At 37.0% G+C, this 10,959-nt stretch overlaps 1 long non-coding RNA gene across 1 annotated transcript; it reads right to left on the reverse strand.

Moving 5' to 3' along the window:
- Positions 1 to 2,500: 2,500 nt before the first annotated feature.
- On the reverse strand, positions 2,501 to 6,737 carry LOC147355231 (uncharacterized). The gene is made up of 2 exons (XR_015143953.1): positions 6,286 to 6,737; positions 2,501 to 3,306 (listed from the first exon to the last, which is right to left on the reverse strand). It is a non-coding gene; the product is annotated as an uncharacterized LOC147355231 (long non-coding RNA).
- Between the last annotated feature and the right edge of the window lie 4,222 nt (positions 6,738 to 10,959).

Below are 10,959 nucleotides of genomic sequence, written 5' to 3' on the forward strand. Positions count from 1 at the left end.
ACCTAGACTGGGACTTGAATCTATGGTCTTTTAACTGAGATCACATACCTGATCTCAATATTGAATGAAACTCAGGTCCTGATGTCTCAGCTCAGAAAGAATTCAGTGAGACACAAAGTGATAGGTTGTTGTTTTTCAGTCACCTAGTCGTGTCCAACTCTTTGCAACCCCATGGACTGCAGCATACCAGGCTTCCCTGTTCTTCCCTATCTCCCAGAGTTTGCTCAAACCCATGTCCATGGAGTGGATGATGCCATCCAACCATCTCATCCTCTGTCGTTCACTTCTCCTTTTGCCCTCAATCTTTCCCAGCATCAGGGTCTTTTCCAGTGAGTCAGCTCTTCACATCAGGTGGCCGAAGTATTGGAGTTTCAGCTTTAGCACCAGTCCTTACAAGGAATATTCAGGGTTAATTTCCTTTAGGAGTGAGTGGTTTGATCTCCTTGGAGTCCAAGGGACTCTCAACAGTCTTCTCCAACACCACAGTTCAAAACCATCAATTCTTTGGCACTCAGTTTTTTTAATAGTCCAACTCTCACATCCATACATGACTACTGGAAAAACAATAGCTTTGACTATTGTTTTTCTTTGTCAGCAAAGTGATGTCTCTGCCTTTTAATACACTGTCTAGGTTGTTCATAACTTTTCTTCCAAGGAGTAAGAGTCTTCTAATTTCATGGCTGCAGTCACCGTCTACAGTGATTTTGGAGCCCAAGAAAATGAAATGACACTGTTCCCACATTTTCCCCAGCTATTTGCCATAAAGTGATAGGAGTGGATGCCATGATCTTAGTTTTTTGAATGTTGAATTTTTAGCGAGCTTTTTCACTCTCCTCTTTTACCTTCAAGGGGCTCTTTAGATACTCTTCACTTCCTGCCATTAAAGTGGTATCATCTGCATATCTGAGGTTGTTGATATTTCTCCCAGCAGTCTTGATTCCAGCTTGTGTTCATCCAGCCTGGCATTTCACCTGATATACCCTGCGTATAAGTTAAATAAGCAGGGTGACAATATACAGCCTTGATGTACTCCTTTCCCAATTTGGAACTAGTCCATTATTACTTTTTCAGTTCTTCCTGTTGCCTATTGTCCTGCATACAGGTTTCTCAGGAGGCAGGTAATGTGATCTGGTATTCCCATCTCATTAACAATATTCCACAATTTGTTATGATCCACACAGTCGAAGGCTTTAGAGTAGTTGATGATATAGAAGTAAATGCTTTTTTTGGAATTACCTTGATTTTTCTATGACCCAGAGTATGTTGGCAATTTGATCTCTGGTTCCTCTGTCTTTTCTAAATGTACCTTGTACATCTGGAATTTGTTAGTTCACATACTGCTGAAGCCTAGCTTGAAGGATTTTGAGCATAATCTTGCTGGCATGTGAAATGAGTGCAATTGTATGTTAATTTGAATATTCTTAGTCATTGCCTTTCTTTGGGATTGGAAAGAAAACTGACCTTTTCCAGTCCTGTGGCCACCGCTGAGTTTTCCAAATTTGCTGGTGTATTGAATGCAGCACTTTAACAGTATCATCTTTTAGGATTTGAAATAGCTCAAGTAGAACTCCTTCACCTCCACTAGCTTTATTTGTAGTAATGCTTCCTAGGCCCACTTGACTTCATACTTCAGGGTGTCTGACTCTAGGTGAGTGACCACACAACTGTGGTTATTGGCCAACATTCTTGGCCTTCCCCAATCAATAGAAATTGATCAGAGGCCAGACAAGAAATTCAGGCAAGGCTCTATTGGGTCCTGTGATGCAGTAGGGAGTAGTGAGAACAAGTAATAGGAGCCCTTGCTCACTCCCCAAGGAGGGATGGGCTGGTTCCTTGTATGGGGTGATGGTAGGCATGGGTCCAGGGGTCAGTCTGGAGGGGTGGCTCAGGTGGTTTACTCACCCCTGGTGGTGTTGAATGCAGGGGGGCATGTGCAGTTGATTGGCTGATTCTGAGTCATATGCTCCTATTCTTAAAAAGTGGCTGCTCTGAGTGAGAAGGGGTTGATTTCCTAAAGAGTCCAAAGTATTGCTACTAGGGAGATAGGACACACAGAGTTTTATTGCAGAGTGGGATATAGTCCATGGAGGCCTTGAAAATCTGGACATATTTTACAGGAATGGAGTCTTAATAGATTTCTAGAAGAAGACAACTGCTACGAACCAGTGGATCTCTAACTCTTCAGTTCTGAAAACAATTATTTTGTGATTTTATTTTTTTCATTCTAGCATTGTGCCTGCAACATAGTAGTTGTTAAAAAAAATCATCAGGTTGTTGAATAATATGATCTGTTTTTAAAAGATGGTCATGATCTCAGAGGGAGAGAAGTGAGTGGTCCTAGAGAGAGATCTTAGTTTCCTGCTCAGGAATTAAGCCTGGGTAACCTGGATGAAAACCAAGAGTCCTAGCCACCAGACCACCTGGGCCTAGAGACTAGAAGCAAAATGGCCCTGGCTCTTGCCCCTATTTGAAAGCAAGAATGTTTCAAGGAGGCAAAGACTGTATAAACAGGCACAAAGTTTATTATTAGAGACATAGCACAGTGTATGGGAGAGCACATAGTAAAACTGGTTATCCAACTCAGAAGCAGGGTAGAGATACACACACACAGAGAAATGTGGGTGTCCTGAGTGAGGAGGAGTGCAGTAAAGGGGTGATGTAAATCACTTGTATAAAACAGTCCTTCCAGGTCTTTGTTTCAGTTCAGTTCAGTTCAGTTCAGTTCAGTCGCTCAGTTGTGTCCGACTCTTTGCGATCCCATGAATCGCAGCACGCCAGGCCTCCCTGTCCATCACCAACTCCCAGAGTTCACTGAGATTCAAGTCCATCGAGTCCGTGATGCCATCCAGCCATCTCATCCTCTGTCATCCCCTTCTCCTCCTGCCCCCAATCCCTCCCAGCATCAGAGTCTTTTCCGATGAGTCAGCTCTTCGCAAGAGGTGGCCAAAGTACTGGAGTTTCAGCTTTAACATCATCCCTTCCAAAGAACACCCAGGGCTGATCTCCTTTAGAATGGGTCTTTGTTTACTTTTGGCTAAATTATTTTGTTACTTTCTTCACGCCTGACTTGTCCATGAATCCTCCCCAAGATGCACGTGCAGCTTTTTTCTAAGATGGATACCTCTGCAGAGGCCTATGGGTGCACGCTCACATTTATTATGGGGTGGGGTCCGCTCCCTTTTCAACCCCCAAGAAACCTTCCTGAGCAAGTACAGACAGGGAAGTCTTCTTTGATTTCAGTAGTGGACACTTTATCTCTTTGTTTCAGCAGAACTCAGCTCTTATCATTAGCTTTGGCCTTGGAGTCTGGGTGAAAACAAAGTTTGAATTTTACTCAACTTGACAAATGTCCAGCCCAGAGGCCCACTGTCTCCTACCTCAGTCAGATTTTGTGTAGGTATAGAGAAGTGGGGAGGGGTGGCGGGTAATTGAGCCAGAATGATGGACTTGTTTGGACAGAAAATAGTGATGGAAAGAGGACAGAACATTTAAGGGCAAAGGAAGAAGTGATGATAAAGGAGATTGACAAACAGCAGTAAAAGTGGATAAGGAGACTGGAGTAAATGTTTGTCTTGTGACTTCATTAGACCAGGACATGGACTAGTACTCTCAGGAAAATTGAATGCTTATATGATGAAGTAATTTTTAAATGCATTCATGGTTGTGCATGACTCTGAACAAATAAATGAGAAATGGAATTTTTTATAGGAAGGAAATAGGTTTGGATTAACAATAAAACACAAGAGCACATTATTTAATTTGAAAATAAAAACAACTTTAAAGACAAGAACTGAGTAAAAGTAATCTGTTCTTAGTGGGGGGAACGTTCTATGAAGATTAAACTATTTGTCATCACAGGATGCTCATATGAGTCTAATGTTCAGAACATACTGTAACATGAACATTTAACATTACAAGTAGCATTTGGGAACACTCTGATTTTATCATTTACTTTTGTTTCCTAACAAGAGACACATGTATCATGAAGAAATTTGTTATTCTTCTGTTATTTCTGATTTTAGAATTCATCTCTTTGAATTAGATCCTGCATATTGATGTAACCAGGGCCACCACCTAAACAGAGAACCTCAGTGAAATTCAGGTTTTGTGGTCTGTCCTGCAGCTTCTCAGGAAGATGGTATGAAGTCATGTCATATGTTTTATGGCCTAATTCTTAGGCATATAGTGAGCTTTGTTCTCATGGTTTGACTGTAATTACAGACATGCAAGAGCAAACCATGTCATTGCTGGTTCAGGAATTTCAGCCATAAAATTGGCACTTGTTAAGTATCAATTATAAAGTGCAAAGCGTTATACAGATATTAGCAGTATTGTTCTCAGAGCATCAGCACATATACATAACAATTACTACCATATTTTAAATCTTGTTACTAAGATAATGTCTACCTTGGTGATAATATTTTTTCTACCCTTTGTTCTTTTTGCCAAGGTATTATAAGTCATCATCTCACAGAATTTTTATTTTTGAATAAATTTTTTAAAAAGCTAACAGCGTATTTAAAAAGTACACCATGATAAAAGCACAATTCAAAGAAAAGGAAAGCTACTAGAGACCATCCATGAGCTGGGATAATGTTAGTAAGACATTTCAGTGCCAACACATCAGAATAATTATGGTGACCCTCAGGTTTTTCTTCATATAAGATTTCTAAGTCATTCTTTTAACACACACATAAAACTAAAAAAACAAAAAAACCCCTAAAACTCCAGTGCAACGAAGACAAAATTCAAAAAGTGAACAGTTTGTAAAGCAAAAGAAATCAACAAAATTTCAACTCTCATCAACTTGACTTTTGACATTAAAAAAGTCATTAACATTTATAAACTTTTATAAATCTTTGGAAAAATAATAAAAATGGGAAACCTACATTAACACAAGTGATATAAATGACTCAAAGCCAAACTCAGATGGGATTGTATGATTAAGCAGTAACACAAAAATAAACTAAGCATAGCATAGTCCAGAAAAAACTCATAAAGCCACATCCTCTTGGCCTCTTCCTCCAAAATTAAAGAGAGAAGAAAAGGGGACAAAGTAAGAAGGGAGGATCTATTATATGTGAATTAAAGGAAACAAGAAAATATAGCAGAACTGCAAAGGAAACATAACAGTTGGGTCTTTGGAAAAAAGTTGGAAAGTTAAATTTCTGCCAACAGTAATCGAGAAACACTAATTTTTCAAGAGAAAGGAATAATACAACAGCATAAGAGAATAAAATTATAAGACATTACTGTGTATTGTTTAATGCTAATGCATTTGAAATTTTCTATGGAATAAATGATTTTGTGGAAAATAATAAACATCTAAAAGTATAGCAAGAAATAGGAAATGAAAAAAATACATATTAAAAAATTATTTCCACATAAAACTCTGAATAGAAACAGATGACATTACAAATTTACAAGGAACAAATTCAACATTTTCATGCCAAATCTTGTAGTTAGGAGTATAAAAAAAGATAGAAAGTTATCCAATTCAGCCTTCAAAGGTATTAGTGTTCTGAAAGCAGAGGGCAATCATTCTATGATTATAAAAAGTGAAAATTCTAAATAAAACTCTAGCAGATTGCATGAAACAGACTATTAAGAATATGACACTTTTCAAGTCATTTTATTCCATGAGAGAAATAAATATTAGAAACATGCAATGTGATATATTTGTATGCCCAGTAAGAAAAAAAGACACCCATTTCAGAAGAGGTTAAAATATATGTTTGATCATATTCAGTGCCTCCTACTGCCAAAGCTCTTGGAAAATTAGAACTACAAAAAGCCTCTTATTCCAGTCTCTTTCTTGTGTCCACATAAAACACCTCCTTTGGGGTTCTGCCCTGTACTCTGTTGTCACTAGTCTGTATTTCAGACATCCCACAGTGCCTTTATATTTCATTTTTCTGGTTCAGTTTCTCTATTAAACCCCAGAATGACCATTGTTTGATTAATACAGGTCTTCAATCCATTTCTCCTACTACTATATTATTTTCTACCTTCGCTACCATCACTTACCTTGTGGTCTGAGTTTAGTTTGCAGGTGACTTATCACACTTACTCCCTTGTAAACAGATTCATCTGTTTTATTTCTCCCTACTCTCTTGTAATAATTGCCTACCCTAACCTCAATTAATCCAACTACCTACCTACACCGTACTTATAACCCAATAGCTAATTATAGAAAAAGGGTAACTAATTTCACTCTAAGTTAACCATGAGCCCCCAAACACATTCGACTCCACCTGATGCCACAACTCAACTTCCCAGACTCACCTGGGATGAGTTTGCTGGCCTGGATCTTCTTTCCTCAAAGTTAACCCACCTCCTCTGGCAAGCTGCACTCTCAAAAGATGGTTTAGCTTTATAATTCATGGATTAATTAGATGCAGGATAGCAGAACCTCTTCTTGACTCATCTAAAAATTTAAAAACATTGCCATGCTTGTACTTACGATGCTGCATTCTGCTCATTAAACCGGGAGATGGAAAAAAATAAATAAAATGGGAGACAGATCCCTCTTCAATGAGGTCAACTCCTCCACCTTTACTTTGTCATTTTAACACACAGTCTAACACTTTTCTTCATTCTACTTGTTAAGATGCCTCTGGGCTAATCACAGACGAGCCCTTCTGTTCATCTGAATTTTATCCCTCAGTCCTTCTCAAGGACTCATCCATTAGCACCCACCATGCATCAAGGTCCTCTACACTTGCTTTATGCTGACTGGTATAGTCAGATTCTCAAAGTAAGTGTTTCCTAACCATCTGGGTTCAAAGTGCAAACACAATCTCAACAAAAACAATAAAACTTTGACCCCATGTTAATTGAGTTTCCTGTACTCTTCTTACCAACTCTATAAATCATTATCCTCACTCGCTGTCATCATGTTACTACTTCCCCTTTATCTTTTCGTCTTCCTGAAAAAGATTTTTCAATATAATATTTTTTGAGAAGGCAATGCATGACAAGGTAAAAAATTCAAGCAGTGTCAAACATCGAACAGTTCAAAGTGATTTCCAGTGTATAGGTTTCTCTTTCTTGAAGTGATTTTTCTGCTTGATTTTTGCACAAATTGTAGCACCCTGTACCTTTTCACTTAATAATTGAGCACTGAAGTGTCTCATGGGAATGACACAACTATGCCTCCTTCCTTTGAATAACTATGCGGCTTGCTGTCACACAAATGTTGCTCTGAAAGCCTTCATAATTATATTTCTAGGGTTTGTGTTTATAGAAACTTTTAAAAGTGGGATTGTCAAATCTAAGGGTGTGTTTATTTACAATTTTGATAGGTGCTTTGAAATTGCCTTCCAGAGGATTGTATCAACTAGTGTCCACACCAACAGAGTGAGAGTGGATGTTTCCCAAGCCCTTGTTAATACAATGGATTAGAGGACTTTTCCTTTTCACTGAAAGTATTAATTGAAAACTAGATATCCAAACTGGAGTATAGTTGCCTTATAGTCTTGTGTCAATTTCTGCTGTATATCAAAGTAAATCAGCCACATGCATACATATATCCCCTCTTTTTTTGGATTTCCTTCCCATTTAGGCCACCACAGACCACTGAATAGAGTTCCATGTTCTATACAGTAGGTTCCCGTTAGCTATTTATTTTATATATAGTGTATATGCTGTATTGGAGGAGGGCAGAGCAATCCACTCCTCCATTATTCTTGACTAGAGAATTCCATGGACAGGGGAGCCTGGTGGGCTACAGTCCATGGGATTGCAAAGAGTCAGACATGACTGAAGCAACTGAACACACACATATATGCTGTATATATGTCAATCCCAATCTCCCAATTCATCCTTCTCCCCTTTTTCCCCTTTGTTGTCCATACATTTATTCTCTACATCTGTGTCTCCACTTGGTTTGCAAAAATTAACTTTATTGTGGTATGATTAATACATAAAGAAATTCACATATTTAAGGTGTATATTTCCATCGGTTTGGACATATGCAAACAGCCACAATACCATCACCATAATCAAGGTAATAAACGTGTCCAACTCCTCCCAAAGTCTCCTTGTATCTCTTTGTGTATGTGTGTGTGTATGCTAATAACACTGGACATCAGATCTAGTCACTTAACAAGTTTTGAAGTACACAAATCCATGTTGTTAACTACAGGTCTCATATCGTACAGCAGATGGAGTTGTCCAATGTGCAAAAAGTTTCAGTGATGCAGTTAAAATGTAAATTCTAATTTACATTCATTTTGTTATGTTTGAGCTTGATCATCAAAACTGTAAAGGTTTTGCATTTTTTTAACCTCTAAATTTATGTCTTTACACAGACTTTTTATTCGGTTGTTGATAATCTTCCCATTGATTTGTGTGGGCAGTACATTTTTTAAGAAAATAAGCTGTTGGTATGATTTTCCTTTTCTTTGTATAAATGGTTTGGTATTTATATGTATTGTGAAATGGTGACATCAAATTCTCTCTCTAGATGGTTCTGAACCTCACTTACCAGGGGCTTCTTTCTGCTTTGTTGTCCCTCACACTGATCATTTTTAAAATATTATTTACTGATTCATAATAGTATCTTTTAGAGCTATGTTAAATTTATGTTAAATCAGTAATTTTTGGATTTATTGTGGATCTAATAGATGTATATAATACCAAATGATCAAACAGAAATAGAGAAGTAGACTTATGTAGTTAAATATCTTAAATGTATAAATAACAGAAAGAAAATATTCTTTACAGTTGTACCAACTAATGACTATTCTATCATTAAAAATATGCTTTCATAGAAATCGAAATTCTAGCAAGGCAGAAGAAAATATCTTCAAAATCTAGGTTCCACCAAGAGACAAGTATCTTTATCACTTTAAGATTTAGTGAGGGACTGATTCTTTGACCTTGTCTCTATCCTGTCTAACAAACTATTTCCTCTTCCCCATCCATGCTGTTTTAGTTAATCTTGACCAGTTGCAAAGTATTGATTTTCCGGGTAAAGAAATGAGCTGTTTTGCTCTGTAAACACTTTCTGTGAGTCCTTGGACACATGAGGAGATGAATGTACAAATGAAAAGATCTTTCTTAACACTGCTAGTTTACTAAGAGCAAACAGAAGATGAAAGCGTCTTTGTTTTGATTTCCACATTTTCTTCACAGGAAATGCCCAGCCGTGACTGTTCATTGTTTATAAAAGTCTCAAGGAGTTAGTCTTTTGCAGAGCTGATGATGGCTTTTTGAAAGGGAAATGTGAGGGGGGAAAAAAAAAAGGAATGTAGCTAAGAGGCAGAAATACTGTGTTTGGAATATATTGTTGGATTTAAATGTATAAATCTCCAATATCATTCTATTCTTCCTTGGCACAAATTTGGGCAATACTGACCTCATCAATTTTTGCCATCATTACTTCCTGCTCTGCTTGTTTTTCACTGGATTTTCCTCCACTGCTAAGAAATATATTAAACTGATATTATATATATTTTAATTTTTTCACCTTCAATCCTTTGATACAACCCCCAGCTGTAATTCTGCTTTTTTTTTCAAAATCAATATTCTGTCTCAGTATAGGAGCACTGGGCATTGAGTTCTTTTTGGTTCAACAAAAATTTATCAAGGATAAACTTTAAATGCAAAAGTGATGGTACTCTTGCATGCCACGTCAAGGCATTTGGACCGTGTGCTGTAGATTAACGGAGACTTTTGTAGGTAGTTAAGCAGTGGAGTAAAATAATGAATCTCTAAGCATTCTGATAACAGTGTAGATAATGTTTTTTGAGAGGACTGTTAGGAAGTGACTGTAAGAGACATAGTCAGGTCTTTTAAAAGGAAAGAGTCAGGAAACATTTATAATACAAAAGTTGCAGGGTTCAGTGGTTAGTTGTTTGGGGCCAAGAGGGAGGAAACCTTTGTTTGCATGTCTTGGATGAGGGGGTGGGCATTGCAGCAAGACAGGATGTAGAGAGAGGAAGAGGAGGAGCAGGTTTTGAGGAGATAAGGTGGTTCAACTTTGAGCACAGTGACTTTGAGGTGCTTCCAGTACTTGAACCCTGGTGGAAATGTGCAGCAGTCATGTGGTTACAGGGAGAAATATGGGTTAGAAAATCCATCTGGGGGTCATGAGCACTTAGGTGAAATGTTAAGTTTTAGAGTCATAATGAAAATGTGTTCTCATGCATCTTGTCCACTTTTTCACTATGTTCTATTTTATGTCTTACTTAAGAAGACTTTAAATCAGTGTTATTTCCCCCTCATGTAGATAAATACGAAGTCTGTAATGATATCCAGAGATCTTTGTTTTTCAATTTTATGCCTTCCTCCATTTCCAAATGGACAAGTACCAAACACATTTATTTATTTGATAAATATCTTTTGTTACTCCTTTAATTTCTGTTTCAAGGAAATAAACTGCAGTAATGCCACAGTTTCAAAAGGCATTAAGCAAAGTCAACATAAACACTCAAGGCCAACATTAGAAGGGTAACATTATAAAACAAACATGGTTTTATTTTGTTAATTGACAACTCTAGCATTCTCTTACTTTGTGTGCATTATACCCAAGGAAACCTTTATAAAATTTTACATTTTCTGGGATCTTAAAATGTGATACAATAAACACTGAGTTAATGCTAAAGATTTAGGACTAATAGTGCATTTTAAAATGAATTTTGAAATGTAGAATAAGAGTAGGGTATACCACTCACAAGCAAAATTTGTGATAAGTGTAGAATCCCCTTTTAATGTTAAAAGCAAGGATATTCACTTAATAAATTTGTGAATACATATATATACACACAACAAATTGATAATTCAAAAAAGAAAAGGTGTATTATTGTTATACTTTCTTATATAACTTATTAAAAGCACTTAAATATTTTCTATTAGTAGTAATAGACACTGAAATCACAAGTTATGTAATATTTTTGTTTTTACAAATATTATATGATATCACTCATATGTGGAATCTAAACAAATAGTACAAGT

The sequence above is a fragment of the Bos grunniens genome, chromosome 17 (assembly GCF_055505025.1).
Source record: "Bos grunniens cultivar Pamir isolate PY7600 chromosome 17, Bosgru_T2T1.0, whole genome shotgun sequence".
NCBI classification, from domain to species: domain Eukaryota; kingdom Metazoa; phylum Chordata; class Mammalia; order Artiodactyla; family Bovidae; genus Bos; species Bos grunniens.